Here is a 19621-nt window from a genome sequence, read left to right on the forward strand (position 1 = left end):
AGTTCTGGTGGCTGGGAAGTTCAAGATCGAGGCATAGGCAGATTTGCTATCTATTTGGTATCTGAGGAGAGCCTACTTCCTGGGTCAGAAATGACCGTTGTTTTCCTATGTCCTCAAATGAGGGTAAGGGGTAAAGAAGGCTCTCTGGAGTCTCTTCTATAAGATCACCTCCCAAAGGCCCCACCTCCTAATACTGCCACATTGAGGGTTAGGATTTTAACATATGAATTTGGCAGGGGGTCACAAACATTCAGTTCATAAGAGATGGGGAGAAAGAAATTCTCCCTGCCATGCTCTTCTCTTCAACCAGAGTTTGGTTCTCTTTTTTTTTTTTTTTTTGCGGTATGCGGGCCTCTCACTGTTGTGGCCTCTCCCGTTGCGCAGCACAGGCTCCGGACGCGCAGGCCTAGCGGCCATGGCTCACGGGCTTAGCTGCTCCGCGGCATGTGGGATCTTCCCGGACCAGGGCACGAACCCGTGTCTCCTGCATCGGCAGGCGGATTCTCAACCACTGCGCCACCAGGGAAGCCCGAGAGTTTGGTTCTCTTCAGTGTAACTCAGCAGCTGAGTACCATAGGCACCGACAGAATGCTAAAAGTCCTGATAAAGCTTCTCACCAGCTCTTGAGAATTTTTCTGTGTCTCCTCTTTAGGAGCAGCAAGTTTAGTGATAAGAGATAGATGAATAAAGCCTAGAGACCAATTAACAGGCTAGATGCGTCTTATCAAACCAGGCTGTGACATTCAAACCAAAGCTTTCCTTGTGTGCCTGCCTAGAAGGTGTTTGGTGGAGAACACAGATGCTTACAAATGAGTACCTGCTTTTTAGATGAACAGAGTGGGATAACAGACAGGGTTTTTTTTTTTTTTTTTTTTTTTTAAAGAGTCCTAGCTTTGGGCTAAAGGGGTTTGAAGTCTTCAGTGAAACTTTATACTTTTTTTTTCACATTTTAGGTAGGCTCTCACTTGACTCTACTGGCCTGCTGAAATTCACAGACCAAGCAGAAAAATAAGAGAAAGAAAGAGAGGGATCAAGCCGAATTTGGCAGTCCAAAGGATTTTTTTTTTTTCAATCAGCATGGTGGGGTGCTTTTCAGTGTTTAATAAGACCAACTCTCTGGTTAAAAAGTCCCAAATCTCCCCTTCTTGTATGAGGATGAAGAGCTTCTGTTAAAGCAATAGAACTCTGGGGCCAGGGTTATTTTGACTTTCCATCGGCCCTTTACTTTAAAAGACCTCTCTCCTCCAGTGAACTAAGATCAAGAATGCAAGAGATGGCATGGGTTTAGGAAGGGGTGAGTTGGGAGAGGGGATGAAAAATGAATTCTGTTTGGGCACATCAAAATCGTACAGCTCCACATGGAGATACCTAATAGATGGGTTTAGAAATAGTTCTGGAACTCAGAAAAGAGGTATGAAGAGAGAGACTTGGCTTTTTAGGCCTAGATGGTAGTTGATGCCATGAAAGTAACTGAGATTTTCTGGAACCAGTGATGCATAAAGTAAGAAATGGAATCTAGGGTGGGACTATGGAGGGAATGCCAACTTCTTGTGGTGCCGATGGCAAAAGAAAACCAGTACAAGAAAACTACCACTAAACACACGATACCCAACTGAAATAGAAATGGAAAACTTCTGCTTGTCTAAGTCATGATGATGACATTTTAGCCCTCTTCATAACTTATACTCTGAGATGGATGGTCCAATTAGTGGTGGTCGGTAGCGAAAACAGGGAATCTGTCAGAGTTCAAGGTTGGAGAGAGATTTGAGTGTGAGAGGGTCAGGGGACCAGAGTATGGGAGAGTGAGAGAGGGAGAGAAAAATATGCTTAAAAGGAGGGGAAAAGAGAAGTATATGTGTATGTATGTGTATGTGCGTGTTGTCAGCTACAAATTGGCCCTTGCCATTGGCACTTGCCATCTACCTCTACAAGGATTTAGTTAGGTGTCGCTGCAGCTGCTGATTTTCAACAACCCCTGAAAGGAGTTCAGGGTGGAGAGCTGAAATGAGGCCCTCCGTGCTCTGGGAGAAACTAGCAGAGCAGGTCTTCAGATAGATATTTTCAGGTGCCAATTTTATGAGCCCAATTCTTGTTTCTCCTCGTATCTAGAAAAACGCGAAAATACTTCATAGTGACGACTGTTCCTTGTGACTAACAGAAACCTTCTGCAAAAAAATATGTGCTCGATTGAATGTACTCCCCCTTCACCAAAATCACATATATACTGACCTTCCCCCCTACCTCTTTGGAGCAATTTCTCGGAGCTATCTGAGATGCTGTCTCCTGGGCTGCAGTCCTCATTTTGCCCCAAATAAAACTTAACTTGCAACTCTCACGTGGTGCTTTTTGTTTTTGAGTCGACAGTGTGTATGCAGAGTTCGAGCTTCACAATATTCAGTGAGTACCCCTTTATGTTTATCGGAGTTTTATAAAACTAATAAGTTGAACAGAAATATACTCCAGAAATAACTGATTATATACTTGATTCTTCGGTCGTGTGCATCGTCTACCTAGTAAAAGCATTGCTGTGAGGTTTAAAATTCTGTCTCCATGTTCATTTCTGTCAACAACATGCATTTGAAATTTCAGAAATTCAAAATCTGAGGGTGCCTTTCCTTCCTTGGGTTCATTTATTAATTTTCAATTTTTTTTATCAGGCACTTTTTGACTTTGATCTTTGTCCAACGTTCACTTAAACATATACAGGATCAGGGAAAATGATTTCTTCTTTTTGCAGGGCAACAGGGGCACAGAGCAAAGCAGTACCTGGGCCTGGAGGTGAGAGCCGGTGGGGATGCCTCTTGTGGACCCAGCAGATTTCTCCTCAGATAGGCCTCCCTAGAAGGTCATCTCTAGAGCCAAAGTTCAGATCTTCAGGCAACTGTATACAGTTGGCCCTCTGGATCCTTGGGTTCCATATCCACGGGTTCATCCAGCCATAGATCCAAAATATTTGAAAGAAAAATTCCAGAAAATTCCCCAAAGCAAAACTTGAATTCGCTGCAAGCTGGCAACAGTTTACATAGCATTTATATTGTATTAGGTATTATAAGTAAGCTAGAGATTATTTAAAGTTTACTGGAGGATGTGCACAGGTTATGTGCAAATACTACACCATTTTATACAAGGGCCTTGAGCATCCTTGGATTTTGGTATTCCCCAGGGGTCCTGGAACCAATCCGCGTGGAAACTGAGGGATGACTAGAGTCTGAACCAAAGACGCCCAGAGAAGCTTTAGTCCCAGCACATCAAAAGCAAAGTATCTAAAACTTGATTCTTCATCTTCCCTCCTTTGTGGCAACTTCTCCTCCTGCGTTTACTTCTGTTGTGACACTGTTATCATCCCCTCAGTAAATGATTTCCTAAACACTTTCTAAATTGAGACACATTAATGGGTTGTGAAGTTAATTTAATGGGTTGTGACCAGTATTTATTTATTCATTTATTTTTATACTGTAGGAACAGTAAAACGTGTGTTTTTTAAAAACTGAAGTATAGCTGATTTACAGTGATTAAAGGGTACAACAAAGTGATTCAGTTATATATATATATGTATATATATCTTTGTCAGATTCCTCTCCATTATAGGTTGTTACAAGATATTGAATATAATTCTCTGTGCTATATAGTAGGTCCTTGTTTTTTATTTTATATATAATAGTGTGTATCTGCTAATCCCAAATTTCCAATTTATCCCCTCCTCTTTTCCCCTTTGGCAACCATAAGCTTGTTTTCAATGTCTGTTACTCTATTTCTGTTTTGAAAATAAGTTCATCTGTATCATTTTTTTTTAGATTCCACATATGAGTGATATCATATGATATTTGTCCTTCTCTGTCTGACTTACTTCACTTAGTATGAAAATCTCTAGGTCCATCCATGTTGCTGCAAATGGCATTATTTCATTCTTTTTTTATGGCTGAGTAATACTCCATTGCATATATATATATATATATATATATATATATATATATATATATATATATATCACATCTTCTTTATCTATTCATCTGTGACCAGCATTTAACAATAGAAACAGAATTGAAAATATCAGAGTGCATTACATATAGTAAGACTCAGTATTGTTTTGTGAAACTTTAGTCTCAGTTATTCATAAGTGTGAACGCAAGTGTGGTGTGTGGATGTGTGTATACAGTGTCTCAGTGTAAAATGCTTCCTAACATGGATCACAGTCAAAATGCTGAAAGCTGCTGCTCTTGGTCATCCAACTGAGAAAACCGGGGGTTGTATTAACATTCTCCTTGTGATTAGATATATTTCCTTTCCATCCCTACATGACTGTCTTCCTTCAGCTCTCTATTGTTTTAGGGAGATTTATTGCACTAATCTAACTGGTCTCCATCTCTACTGGTGCCTTTCTCACACTCTCTTTCATGTACCTGCTGGAGTCATCCTTCTGACATCCGTGATCTGGCCGCAGCCCACCTCTCTAGCCCCATCTCCTTCTCTTCCTCATACAACTCTTACATCAAGTCATACTGCAAGAATCCCAGTGCCCTGAATACTCTTATTTGACTCTGTGCCTAAACTCACATGGTTCTCTGCCAGGAAGGCCTTTGTATTTTTCTTATCTCTTATTGCTGTGCATTTAATTTTTACTCTTCCTGAGGGGCTTAGCTTAAGGCCACTGCTTCTGAGAAACACTTCCTAGCCCCTCAGTCTGGTTTCCCTGCTCTTCATTGTGCTTCAAAAATATTTTGTACATCTCCTCAAATGTATTGTCATGTGTCTGAATTTCAGTCCACTACCCAGGAAAGCAAAATGTATAAGGAGGCTACAGCTCAATTTATATATTAAGACCCTGTTTTCTCCCAAGGTGATTGAAACTTAATGTCAGTCCATTGGAGATTTAGCCTTCTTTTTCTGGAATAGAGACTGAGTTTTAGGGCCCTTGCATTGTGCTCAAGCTTGGACAGAGTGGAGGGTCTGGAGAGGCAGAATATGTGATCTTTCTTATGGACTGAATGTGTTTTCCCTCAGATTCATGTGTTGAAGCCCTAACCTCCAGTGTGATGGGATTTAGGGATGGGACCTTTGGGAGGTAATTAGGGTTAGATGAGGTCATGAAGGTGGGGCCCCCATGATGGGATTAGTGCCCTTATAAGAAGAGCAAACGAGTGTCCTCTCCCTCTGCCATGTGAGGACACAGCAAGAAGACAGCCATCTACAAGCCAGAAATCTGGCCTTCACCAGAAACCAAGTCTGCTGGCACCTTGATTGTGGACTCCCAGACTCCAGAACTTTAAGAATTAAATGTCTAGGGCTTCCCTAGTGGCGCAGTGGTTGAGAGTCTGCCTGCCGATGCAGGGGACACAGGTTCGTGCCCCAGTCTAGGAAGATCCCACATGCCGTGAAGCAGCTGGGCCCATGAGCCATGGCCGCTGAGCCTGCGCATCCAGAGCCTGTGCTCCACAACGGGAGAGACCACAACGGTGAGAGGCCCGCGTACCGCAAAAAATAAAAAAACAGAAAAGAAAAAAAGAATTAAATGTTTTTTGTTTATAAGAAAAAAAAAAAAAGCCAGCATCTTCTAAATATCCATCACCCCATGTGTGGATTGAATTCTGTCCCCCAAGAGATATGTTAAAGTTCTAATCCCTAGTACTTGTGAATGCCACCTTATTTGGAAATTGGATCTTTGCAGATGTAATCAAGTTAAAATGAGGTCATACTGGATTAAGATGGGCCCTAAGTCCAATGACTGATGTCCTTATAAGGAGAGAGATTTGAAGAAACAGAAGAGACATAGGAAGAAGGCCAAGTGAAGATGGAGGCAGAGATTGGAGTGATGTGTCTACAAGCCAATAGATACTAAGGAATGCCAGCACCACAGCAAGCTGAGAACATGGAGCAGACCCTTCCCTAGAGCCTTCAGAGGAAGCACAGCCCTGCTGACCCGTTGATTTCTTTTTCTTTTAAGATTTTTTTTGGCTTCCCTGGTGGCACAGTGGTTAAGAATCCACCTGCCAATGCAGGGGACATGGGTTCGAGCCCTGGTCTGGGAAGATCCCACATGCTACAGAGCAACTAAGCCCATGCACCACAGCTACTTAGCCTGCACTCTAGAGCCCACGAGCCACAACTAGTGAGCCCATGTGCCACAACTACTGAAGCCTGCATGCCTAGAACCCGTGCTCCGCAACAAGGGAAGCCACTGCAATGAGAAGCCCATGCACCGAGCCCCCGCTCGCCGCAACTAGAGAAAGCCCGTGTGCAGAAATGAAGACCCAATGCAGCCAACAATAAATAAGTAAAATAAGTAAATTTATATGTATATATAAAGAAAGCAGATGCCTGCAACATTGCTAAAAAAAAAAGATTTTTAAAATGTGGACCATTTTTAAAGTTTTTATTAAATTTGTTACAGTATTGCTTCTGTTTTATGTTTTTTTGGTTTTTTGGCCACGAGGCAGGTGGGATCTTAGCTCCTCAACCAGGGATCAAACCCACATCCCCTGTATTGGAAGGCAAAGGCTTAACCACTGTACTACCAGGGAAGTCCCTGGCCCATTGATTTTGCACTTCTGGCCTCCAGAACTGTTGAGAGAATATATTTTTCTGCTGTTTTAAGTCACCTAGTTTTTGGTGTTTTTTCAGGAAATTCGCAGAAAAAGAATCCACTCCATCATCCACATGGCCCCTTCTGGCCACGGCTGCTCTCATGCCTTGCTAGGTAAGAAATCTTTCTGATTTCTTGTGGCTCTGTGTAGATTTACCATACAGGTCTCACTGTCTTTCTTCGTCCTTCCAGCATTTTACTCCAATTTGAGAAAGTTATTTAAAAAAATAATATCCTGCCACATAATTAACACACTTCCCTATAGTCCATGACTTACTCGACTACTTCTTTTTTTTTTTTTTTTTTTTTTTTTTTTCCGGTATGCGGGCCTCTCACTGTTGTGGCCTCTCCCGTTGCGGAGCACAGGCTCCGGACGCGCAGGCTCAGCGGCCATGGCTCACGGGCCCAGCCGCTCCGCGGCACGTGGGATCTTCCCGGACCGGGGCACGAACCCGTGTCCCCTGCATCGGCAGGCGGACTCTCAACCACTGCGCCACCAGGGAAGCCCTCGACTACTTCTTGAGGAGACAAATTATATCTTTTTGACATGATAACTGCAGTGCCCAACCCACAGTGTGTGTGTTTAATAAGCGAGTCTGGTCAACAGTGTGTCTGAAGGAGAGAATAATGAGCAGAGGTTCTCATAAACCTGTGTGTCAACACCCTTCGTAATACTGGAATTTCTGGCAACACACTTAAGGGGATTAAAACAGAAAAAGTTGTTTAAATAAGCAAATTGGGAAAACTGAGAAAACAGTGTGCCTTGTTTTCATGCATTCACTTGCTGCCATTCAACCACGTAGGACTATTTACTGCCCTGACCATGTTTTCTTATTTATCTAGCAAGCAAAGTTCTGACAGTTTTAGTAATCACATGATGTGAGGTCACCAATATACTCACACTATAGTTAGATGTGCAAAGAAAATGTAAATTCTTCATTTTTCAATAGTAAGCTGACCTTCTTCACAAGCTCCCACCCACTGGATAGTGGGGGAAGAAAACCCCAGCTATTTTTTAGTCTAATGTTTAAATAGTCTCTTTATGTAAATCAGCCTCTCCGTAGATTGCTCAAATAAAATGCTCAGTCTTTCGGAATTCCATGTCCAAGCCCATTAGATTAGTTTCCTTGTTGCCTGCTACAGCAACGTACCAAAAACTGGGTGGCTTAAGACACAGACATTTCTTGTCCGCAGTTCTGGAGGACAGAAGTACGAAATCAAGGTGTTGGCAGGGCCGTGCTCTGCCCAGAACTTTTAGGGGACTCCATCCTTGCCCATTCCTAACGTGCGGTAGTACGCTAGCAATCATTGCCATTCCTTGGCTTGCAGCTGCATAACTCCAGTCTCTGCCTTCATCATCACGTGGTGTCCCCCTGTGTATCTCTGTAATTAATATGGCCATCTTCTTATAAGGACATCACCCATATGGATTAGGAGACCACCCTACTTCAGTATGACCTTGTTTTAACTAATTACACCTGAAACAACCTTATTTCCAAATAAAATCACACTCTGAAGTACTGGGGCTTAGAATTTCAACATATCTTTTAAAAAATTTTTTATTGAATTATAGTTGACTTACAATGTTGTGTTAATTTCTTCTATACAGCAAAGTGACTCATTTATACATATATATATATATATATATATATATATATATATATATTCTTTTTCATAGTCTTTTCCATTATAGTTGGTCACAGGATATTGAATATAGTTCCCTGTGCTATACAATAGGACCTTGTTGTTTTTCCATTCTATATATAATAGTTTGCACCTGCTAAACCCAGATTCCCAATCCATCCCTCCCCCATCCCATTCCCCCTTGGCAACCACAAGTCTCTTCTCTGTATCTGTGAGTCTGTTTTTGTTTCGTTGATATGTTGATTTGTGTTAGATTCCACGTACAAGTGATATCATTAACATATCTTTTGGGGGAACACAATTCAAACCTTAATAACCATCTTTTCTTTACCCTGGCATTGAGGTCCATGAAAGAGGGTAATTGCTTACCTGACCATGAGTCACTGTGTTTTGTGCCTTGCTGATCTCTGCCGAGGGATGGCTGTTCTGAGCTGCTCCTGGAACTGAGTGCTCAAGTACAACTTTTCCTCTTCTTGTTCTAATAGTACCAGGGCTGAAGTGTGATACTGGTGTAACCCATCCCCCATTCTCTTCTGCTTGGTTAAGACTCAACTAATTTCTAATTTGTATTTCAATTTCTCAATCCCGTCTCCATCAACAGGGACTGAGGGCAGTCAGGAAAGGAAAAGGAAAAGCCAGACTTCTGGCTTTTCCTTTTCCCTGAACATGACGAGCCAGTGAGATTACATTACTGTTGCTTCTCGTAGGTAAGGAGAATGCGTAAAGCAGCCTCTTTCAGCTTTCTTTACATCTGACCCCTTTAATTCTACGAAGTCATGAGGAAGGTAAGGTAGGAGAAGAAAATAATAAAAGACTGATATCTGCTTTCTTTTTCTACCTCTGTCTTCCAAAATTTTCCCACAATCCCATGGACTGAAAGGGGTGGGCCTTTTCCACTATGTATCAAATGGGCCTTCTACCTTAGGACAATAAACCTTGTTGCCAGATCATCATGGAAGAAGGCATATGCCCTTTTCATTTTGGAAGGAACCCTATGATTTGAGTCCTCCTGACATGGGTTTAATATAGGAGATTTAAGATGTCTTTGAAATGGGAATAACCAAATAGATTGGTTTAACACTCTTCCCCCCAAAATCATTTTATGTGCTTATAGCTTGAATTGCAGTGTATACATTCAGAGAATAGGGGTTGGAATGAGATTTCCTGGGTTCAAATTCCAGTTCTACCACTTACTGTTGAAATTGGGAAAGTTACTTAATCTCAACAAGTCTCTTTTTCCTGGTCTTGAAAATAAGAATAATAACAATACGTCCCCTGAGGGTAATTGTGAAGATGAAAAGAAGTAATAAGGAGTTCCAGAAGCACCTGATACATAGTGCTTTCCCAGTAAACATTGGCTGATATTACTAGTAGCATTTATTTGGCTTTACCCACTTGGCCATTTTGCTATACCTTTTACTTTTTTATTTCCAGTGCACTGTAGTCCTCTCTATAAGGCATTTTATCTGATAAGACATTGCCTTTCACACAACAGTTTATATCCTCAGTTTTAACCCAGACACATTTCACTCTTGGATCACAAATTGCTGATATGTCCATGGAAGGTTGCAGCCCCTCGGCACGTGGTAGAGGTCTCATTAAGAACCACCGATCCAGTGTTGACTCACTCCATGCCCAAGCTTAACCATGAACTTTCTAAGCTAAAGAGGAAAGGTTGGCCTCTTCAGTGCTAAAACAGACATAACATAATTTACTTAAGTTTTTTTTTGTTTTATTTTGAAGTAGTGCTTTGCTTTGTATTCTGAATATATAGAAAAGATGACATTGGAGCACAATTTTCATCTTTCTGTGGGATGTATGTATCAATTTAAAATAAATATAAATATAGTAGAAAATTTTATGAAACAAATCTTCTTCCTGGTGGAAAGAAGATACTTTGATGTCTGATTTCTAATTCACATTTTTTATATGGAAACCCCCCGATGATTTATTGATCTTGAGAATAAAAGCTCAACTGAGAGAGAAAGTTCTATAAGGACAGGAGGCTGCCATAGCCACATTTATATTTAACTTATTACTTTTTACAAAGGACTTTTACTTTGTTAGTACCATTATGTGGGACTCTACCTGACAGATATTCCTGCAGCATATTTTGAAGAGTAATAGAACCGAGTTTGTGAGAGCTCTTTATCTACCTTTGTGCTATTAAATGCTTATTGAAATGTAGCCAAGACTACTAGTTTTCTTACTGGAAATTATAGGGTTTGGAAATTATTGAAGTGAGAATTAGTGAGGTTCTGCTCTATTTAACCCAAGTTTTCCCTACTACAGCTTAAAAGCCATTAGTTCTTGTTCTGTCCTTTTGACTAATGAGAATAATTGATTCCTGTCTTTGTTTTACATTATTCATTTATGTATTTTTGTCCATTAAGCTTTCCCTTTTAAAGTAGTGTTTTCAAAAAATGCCATATAGATGACCTGTGAGTAGAGGTTCCTGGTTATACTAACATGAAAAGATGAGTAACCTCATTTCTGGGTCATTAAACCAATTGGTGGACTTGGAATTAGACAGACAGATCTTTTCCATCTCTAACTTTAGCATGTCTATCTGATTGGAGTAAAATGCTTTGCTTAATGCTTTTCATTTCCCTATTTACCCACTAATTACTTGAGTCTGTTCTTTATAGAATTTTAGAGCAGGAAGTATCATTTGAAACCATGAAGTCTGATTTCATCATTTCATAGATGGCTCAGGATGGTTGAGTTCTTTCCAGCCCCAGGTTTTCTCATATACCTGTAACACCGTCTTACCCATCAGGTCTTAGCTGAAAGCTTAAATGTTAAATGTCACCACTTTAAAGAGACCTTCTCTGCTGAGAAGGCTTTTTCCTTCCTTCCCCTGTCACTGTACCTCCTTGATTTTCTTCCCAGTACTTACTATATGAATCATGATATGTTGTGTACTTATTTATTTTCTGCCTTTTCTGCTGTACTCTTAAGATTCATGAAAGCAATGTTGGTGATACCACCAGGAATTGCCAGGTGCCCAGTGCCCAGCAAGGTGCCTGATGCTGTGTAGGCACTTGATATGAGAGCTGGACCAGAACTTTATCTTCTCTCTTTTTTCTTTAGTTACACACACACACACACACACACACACATCCCTGATACAAACCAGCAATACTGTTTATATAAATTCTTGGTCATGTGACAGCTATTAGGCTTTTGCAAATATGGTGGTATACTTACGCCACGCAGGAGTTCTTACATTAGTGTTAAGTGCAAGGGACTAATACGATTATGCAGAAATCCTTAGCTGTAGCATCTGGGAAGTGCAGTGTTCATGATTTTTCTCCCAAAAGGGAATGTAGATTCCGAAAGTGGAAAATGCAGGGTAAGCTAAAGACCCAACTTTGGAAACAGTATGTAGATATGCTAAAGTACTAAGTTGAAGCCAGTGATTTTGGAAATTGTTGCCATAAGAAACTATGTTGAACCATAGTCTGCAATTGTAGTGCAATTTAAGATCATCTGTAGAGTTTCTGAAAACCACTGATGCCTTGCTCTACCCCTGGATCCATTGGAATAGACACTCCAGTGGTGGGTCCTGAGAGTGCATATGTTTAAAAATTGCCACTTGTCATTCTGTTGTGTATCAGAGTTCGGAACAAAATACAGAATGCACTTTGCTCTTGGGTAACCCAATTTGTGTTCAGTGTGTTGAGTATGTCTTTCCAAAAATCGATAAGCCAGGAACTACGGTGAATGCAACATTACTCATGACACTGAAGCTTCTTAACTGAAGAGATTTCCTAGGTAATTATTGATGGTGTTACTTTAGGCTGCAGTCTATATAACTGGTTATAGAACAGTTCTGAAAATGGTTCTGACATTTTAAATTGTGGTCCATCTACACGGTAACTTTGTTGCAGTGATTCCTTTTCCTGGAAATACGCCAATTGTGCCTTCATGTCGATTTGTAGCCTCTCTCTGCCCACTCACCATATGGATTCCTTCTTCTGCTTTAATTCAGAGTTCAGGGCTTGTCTCCTTCAGAAAGCTTTCTATAAACAGCTCCTCTATCCTCCTGTAGCATATAGTTGGTCCAACGGGTCCTGGTTCACCTTTGTAAACCACTATGTCTTAGGCACGTACTCCTGTGAGTTGCCTATTGGTTACAATGTCACCTTAATAGCCATTCAGCAACTTTTAAACATGGATTACAAGGATGCAAAGACCTGATGACTGTCCAGTAAACATGTGTTGACTAAATGAGTAGCCAGACCTGTTCCTTCCACAGAAGCATTCTTAAGAGCGCAAGTTTAAAGAAAAAGTGGGGGGAGGTCGTTGGCAGTTTGTTCCTGTGAAATAAAAATGAAATAGAGTTTTTCTTTTTCTTGTGGCTGATTTCCTGTAACAGGTTTCTTCACCAACTGGCTAGTGTCCAACTTTGTCAGAGCTGAAACATCAGGCAGCTAGAAAAGAGGTTCTCAGTTGATAAATATTTGATTTACAAGGTATTGAGAGGTTTAAAGAAATGGAAGGGCGTTTGCCGAATGGGACTCGTGTTTAATACGGTGAGGAAGATCCCCAATAACTAGGTCTGTTTTTCCTTCCAACGGCCAGTGGGTACCTAACTTTATCACCCTGGTTGCACTACAGATTGTTCTGGGTTGAGCGGACGACTGAACAAAACAAGGAAGACTGGTACGCTCTGGTTCCACAACATAAATACAGCTGAAGGGAATATTCTTAGATTTTTCTTTTCTTCTTTGCTATAACCTGTGATAAATATTGTATGTCTCAGCAGCATAGGGAAAAAATGATTGATCCTTTCTCAGTGATATAGATATGTGGCTGTGTATGTTATATGCAGAATGAATGATTGAGAGAGAATGGGAGAGAGGGGCGAAGAGAGAAACGCAAGGCACTATGTATAGAATTGCCAATAGCAATCTATCAAAGGCATGTCAGGAGTACTCAAATAGATAGTGAATTTTATCTCTAATTTAATCATTTGCTGCTTTTCTATTGTCAAAGTTTTCTTTTCTTTCAAGATTTTACTTCTCACTACCCCCCCCCACCCCCAAGTTTCAAAGAAATAGGAACCTTTTGGAAAAAAAAAAATAAACTGATTGAATGAAATGCTTAAGAGAATAATGTGTTGCCTTTTATATATGCTGTGAATCTTACATACAAAGATAATTCTACAGATCTGGCACTGCATTTTAAGAGCATTGCACTTTAAATAGCTTTTTCCCCATCAGATTTAGTGCAGACCATTCATTCTCGATGGGGATGATATTGCCCCCAAAGGAACAAAACTTGGATCGGCCAGGGTGGGATGGGGGAATAATTATTGGATATCATTATAGTTTATATACATAGATATACAGTATTTCTGTCATTTGTCTTTTTTTTTTTTTTTTTTTGCGGTACGCGGGCCTCTCACTGTTGTGGCCTCCCCCGTTGCGGAGCACAGGCTCCGGACGCACAGGCTCAGCGGCCATGGCTCACGTGTCATTTGTCTTAATGTCGCCTTTACTGAAATTTTTTCTTTGCTGAATGTATTAATTTGGAAGATCTTTAACCAGGTAATTTTATAAGACCTGTGCTTTGTCGGAAACTTGGTGTCAAGACTAACAGCTGAACAAAAAAGAGTTCGAGTCGGTTAGCAGGTGTAAATCCAAATTCTTCATCAATTACTTAGCTATGTTCGTCTTCTCAAACTGTTGGAGAGAGTAGGTGTATGGGTGGGAGAGGTTGCAATTTCCGGGACAATGTGCGAACCTTTGATCATGAATACTATATCTCTCTTGAAGGGTTGGTAGCTGGTATACTTGGGTCTGTTTATTCAAGCAGTGGAGATGGGTTTACAAGTTTTCGCCAGGACATTTCTGATTTTTCCCCCACCCCTCCATCTCCCCACAGTGTGAACGTGATGTGGTATTTCATTATAACTCTCAGAGTTGTCTGCACTGACCCTCCAGCAATTCATCAGTTATAGTTCACGGTTTCCTACCTGCCATTGGTTCCCACAGAGGTTTCCGTTTATGTATTTCTGCTCTGGCAATCCATGAGTCCCTATATTCACCTATCTGTCTTTCCAGTCTTGGGGGGCAGTGGTTTGCCCTCTGTCCTCTCTAATGGATCCAAGAGGAGTTGTTGATTTTTCAGGTTGTGGAGCTTTTTCCCTTTTGTTAGGATGGAGCGGTGACTTCCAAGCTCCTTACAAGGACTGGAAACAGGAAGTCAGTGAAGCCTTGTAAAGAGTCTTCTTTTGTTCACTCTTGTCACATGTCTTTATCCTGTCTTCGCATCTGAATTATATATTCCAGAAGGGTAGAGATCACGGAGAACAATAAAGCATTAGAGAAAGAGGGAATTTCAACAAGCGAAAATTCACTTGTTCCTTCATTCATTTACTCACCATTCACCAAATATATGTATATATTTTTTGTGCACATATCACATGGCAAGCACTGTGTTGAAATTTGGGAGTTACAAATATGAATTAGTCATCAATTAATCATGTTTTTAGAGAACTTAAGTCCAGTAACAGGAATAACACATTTCCCATGCCTTATAATTTCCTCAAAAAAACCCCAATTTTTAATGGCTGCATTTTGTATAAATATGCTATCATTTATTCAGTTATTCTCTTATCATCGGACTTCTAAATTTCTTGTTATAAGCAATACTGTAAGGAACACCTTATACATAAAAAGCAATTCATAAATCGCTATTTCTAGCATAAATTTATGGACATCGAATTACTAAGCTCAGAAGTATGAATTCTTTAGACTGTCTTGATTTTAATGCTCTTTTTTTATATTGCTCTCCAGCAGATTTTTACCAGGCTGCATTCCTGGTAGTCATGTGTGACTGTGACTATCTCACTGTACCTTCACTGGCGTTGAGTATTATTATTGTGAAAAGCTTAATTATCTAATAAAAAAGATTTTTAAATGTATACTTAAAGCCCAGACTGATTACCGCCGTTTCTGCTTTTCAAAGGAGGGGGCATAATTCAAAATAAGGAGAAAACAAATATCTCAACCATTCCATTCTTTTCAGAGAATCTTGTGGGGTGGACGAAAGGTCAAGGCAGGAGCTTTCAAAGTCTTGTCGGTTCCGTTTTTCTGTGCAGAGCGTGGGACACAGAAGAGAGATTTATTATTCAGGGGAAAATACCAGTGTCTCAGAATGCCGGAGCCAAGTCGGGGGTGAAAAACTGCAGGAAAAAAAAATGAGGGATGTTGCGTTTTGATGTGTAGGTAGGAGATTCAGGGCAGAGGTGGGGGGCATGGGCGGGGCTGAGTCCCGGGACAGGTATTCAGAAAACAGAGGAGGCGGGGCAGCCCTTAAAATAAGTGGGGCTTAGAGAAATCCTACGCATAACCTTTCTGTCACCATAAGCCTTTGGTAAATCTGTTCTTTGTATGAAAATTAAGGAAAGGGGATGTGGTCCATGTTTGGGGCACGTTGTTTACAAAAAAAAGGACAGCGTCATGAAATAACAAGATGCTCCATCCACGCACGCAACTCATTCAGCCAAAGTGAAATAAGACGTGAAAAGAATTATAAGTGATTCTGAAGAATTCCAAAGGCATTAGGAAGGATTTAGGCTTTCCCCTGTGAAGACTAAATTGGGTTATATGTCATTGATGTTTAAAGTTGGATGTTTTAAATTAGTTATGAGACTGAACATTTTTTCATGTGGGTTTTAATTTTTTGGGGGCTGTTCAATTTTTCTTCTGTGAATTGACTGCTCAGATCCTATGCCACTAGCATTCACAACTTACATAAAAATATTGTAACTGGGCTATATGGGAATAAGACAAAGCAAACTTCTCTCATGTCAAGACCAGGAAAGGCTTTATAGTGATAAATAATATTTGTCAATATACTGGCTAGATATTCTTCCTTGAGGACAAGGGCTAACAAATGTCTATACCATTATGGGCCTCCAACAATTATTTGTTGCGTGTCTAAGAATGCTAGTTTGACTCTGCTGAATGCCTGTTGCCAGAGGAAGGCTAGGAATATCTCACTCATATTCCAATAGCAACAAGAAATTCCTTCTCTACCACTTCCCCCCAAAACATTGTCTCTTCATTTCAAAATGGTCATGAGGGTTCAGAGGTAAAATGAACATTTTCTCAGCAGGCTGAGGTATAATGTGCATTTTTGTAGAGAGCAGGAGTGGAGGAAAAAGCACTGCCAGTGCATTAAGACAATGCTTGGGACCGGGTTTAATGGCATACTAAAGTTTGGAGCCTGGGTTATGGAGACCATCAAACTCTACCCAGGAACACCCGATTTTGGAGCTAAATGCCAGACTACTTTGTTGATCTCTTTTTTCCATGCTAATGAGGTGTTCAGTTTTCAGTAAAGTATACTTCACAAAAAAAAGAAATCCAAAGGTGACTTTGTTTTGCTTCCGATTTGAGCACTATCAGAATGTCCATAAAAAAAGAGTCGATCTCAAAAGGGCTTATCATCATAAGAGCAATATTTTAAAAGTGATAAACTTCAAAAGCAGGATGGGATTCTGTTTGTTTTCCTGCTGGGATAGAGAGTATCTCCCAGGATCTTCCTTTGGGAATCCTTGTCAGAGGATGAAAAGAACAAGGTTTATGTAGGCAGTGCCAGCTCCTATTCCCTTCAGAAAAAAAAAAAAGAAACAAACAAACACATAAACCAAAAAAAAAAAAAAAAAGTTACCTCTTCCAGTAGTTTGCCATGTGGATATAGTAAAATTTTACTTGACCTGCTGTTAATGGATCACTGTAAAAAGAAAATAGATGTAATTTTAAAACTTATGTAGTCAACACATTTTATTAACTTTCTGCCTCAATGGGAGGAGGCCGAAGGAGGAAAAGAGATCAAAACCCCTTTGGGCCCAGATCATTGATAAATGGATTATGATGCTAATCAAACCCCCAAGCTGGAGAGCAGGAAACCTGGGAACGAGTTTATTAGGTTTACTTAAGTAAACCGAGGTCTTGGAATTGCAGTGGCATTGCTTATAGCTGTAACTTATTCTAAGGAGCAGAACAGAGCTGGTAACCTGATTCAGATTGTCTTGCTGTCTCCAAGGAAATCCTGATCTTGGGCTCCCTGGGTTTGTGAGAGCAGAACAAATCTTGCCTCTAGTAGATGGGGCAGATTCAAAAGTGCCAATCGCACCTGAAAACAATAAAATGGACTCTTCCTTCATCAACTTCCCCCTAAAGAAACTGAAAGAGTTCATGGGTAACCCTGATACAGACCGGGCTGTGGGAATGATGTAGGGGTTTTGTCTTCCCACAGATTATCTGCAGATTGTGGTCTGGAATTTTCTTCTTACAGGTGTCTTAACTCCCACCGGCTTCTCTGTATTAGACTCTTTGATTTGCAAATGACAGAAAACCCAATTCAAATTGGCTTAAGCAGAAAAAAAAGAAGACTGTATTGGCTTGGGAATGGTAATATGTCAGGCTAGATCTAACTTCAGATTGCCTCGATCCAGGGCCTAAAATGATGCCACCAGAACCAAATCAGCCATCATCTCTTCATTCTGCCTTCTTTTTTTTTTTTTTTTTTTTTTTTTTTGTGGTATGCGGGCCTCACTGTTGTGGCCTCTCCCGTTGTGGAGCACAGGCTCCGGACGCGCAGGCTCAGCGACCACGGCTCACGGGCCCAGCCGCTCCGCGGCATGTGGGATCTTCCCGGACCGGGGCACGAACCCGTGTCCCCTGCATCGGCAGGCGGACCCTCAACCACTGCGCCACCAGGGAAGCCCCATTCTGCCTTCTTTAGTGGCTTCCTTCCCAGTTCTGTGTGGAAGCAAGTGGGAAACTTGGAGCTCCAACCCAGCATCTTTCAAGTTCACATCTCATGGAGAAATAGAACTGCATTCACTAGATAGTCCAGACACCAGCTGGAACTGACTCCCATCAGCCCCGAGGTCATAAGCTCACCCCCAAATTAATCACTGTGGCCAGGAGGATGGAATTTTCTTCTCGTGCGGTCTGAGTCACATACGCATTGCTGGGGTGGGGTGGCGGGGTCAACTACGTCACAATTTCATATTAGGAGAGTGGAGAAAGGAGGTTAAGCAAAGGAAATGGGGGATGCGTTGATACCCCAAAGAGGCAGGGGATGCTGCATGGCCAAAAGACCACAAAGTCCAGTACATGGTTCTGCATGCTTACCGATGAGATCGCAAAGCCCAGCTCCCTCCAAAGACTGACACAGATTTAATTGGAATAGGAATTAGCGCAGTAAGCTTTTCATTGAAAGACCCAGTGTCCCATGCCTCATGGAAGCCACTGCAAGACAGTCACCTTTTCTTGCCATACCCTTAGAAAATAGAAATTTCACCTCTAAGAAATAGGCTGCTGATCTCGAAAGAAGTGAATGTATGAAACGCTATCATTTCTTGTCATACACTTTTCTTTTTTGTTTAAAAAAAAAGCATGAAAGTTGAGGGCCTGGTATCAGCTTACGGGGATGTTGTTTACTGGGGAGAGTTATCCAGGTTTCAGAGTCAGAGTTGGATCTGAGATAAATGTGATACTACCACAAAGATATTTTCAGACACAAGGAACACCATTAATCTGGTACCAGTATCAGTAAACAGTTGAAGTTTCTTAAGGCCTTTTCTTGGTCTTCTTTGTGTGATACACTTTCTCTAAAGGAGATCATCCACTTCAAATGCAGTCATATGTTGGTAGATACTACTAACATCTTTCACCAGACGAGATTCATTTCCTAGACCCAAACTATAATTCAATTCTTACTGGCATCTCAAACCCATTATATTTAGTATTGAACTCATTATCTCTAGTCTTGTTCTACTGACTGTGTCCTCTGTCTCAGTTTATCATATCATCAGCATCAACCCAGGCATCCAAGCCATACAATTACCTCTGCCTATTGACTTCCTTGCATCTCTCAAACCATCTTTTATAGGATTCCCACTTGGGTATTTGTCTACATTCAAACAACGTTTCATGTGTCTAAATTTCAAACCCACTATGTGCCAGGTCTGTTGTAGGTGTCGAGGATACCACAGTAAATAAAACAAAAGTTCTTCTCTTATAAAGCCTATATTTTAGTGGGAAGAGAGAAACAATACCTGAAGAAATATAAATAAAATGGGGAAGGGGTAGAGGAAGAGCTGAGAGTAGGGAATTGCTATTTTCTATAGGGCAGTAGTGGAAAGTTTCCTTAATACAATAGTATTTGACCAAAGAGAGTTTACGGAAGGGAAGGAGCCAGCAGTGTGGATATTGGGGTAAAATGAGATGAAGTTTATGGAATAGCAGAAAATACAGAGGTGAGAGTGCGTGCGAAGAATAACAGGGGGTTCCTTGTAGCTGGAGTGGACGGAGCAAGGGGCATAATGGGAGAAGGTGAGGCCAGAGGGGATGGTGGGGGTAGGGTGGG

Source organism: Kogia breviceps, chromosome 12 (genome assembly GCF_026419965.1).
Source record: "Kogia breviceps isolate mKogBre1 chromosome 12, mKogBre1 haplotype 1, whole genome shotgun sequence".
In the NCBI taxonomy this organism is placed as follows: domain Eukaryota; kingdom Metazoa; phylum Chordata; class Mammalia; order Artiodactyla; family Physeteridae; genus Kogia; species Kogia breviceps.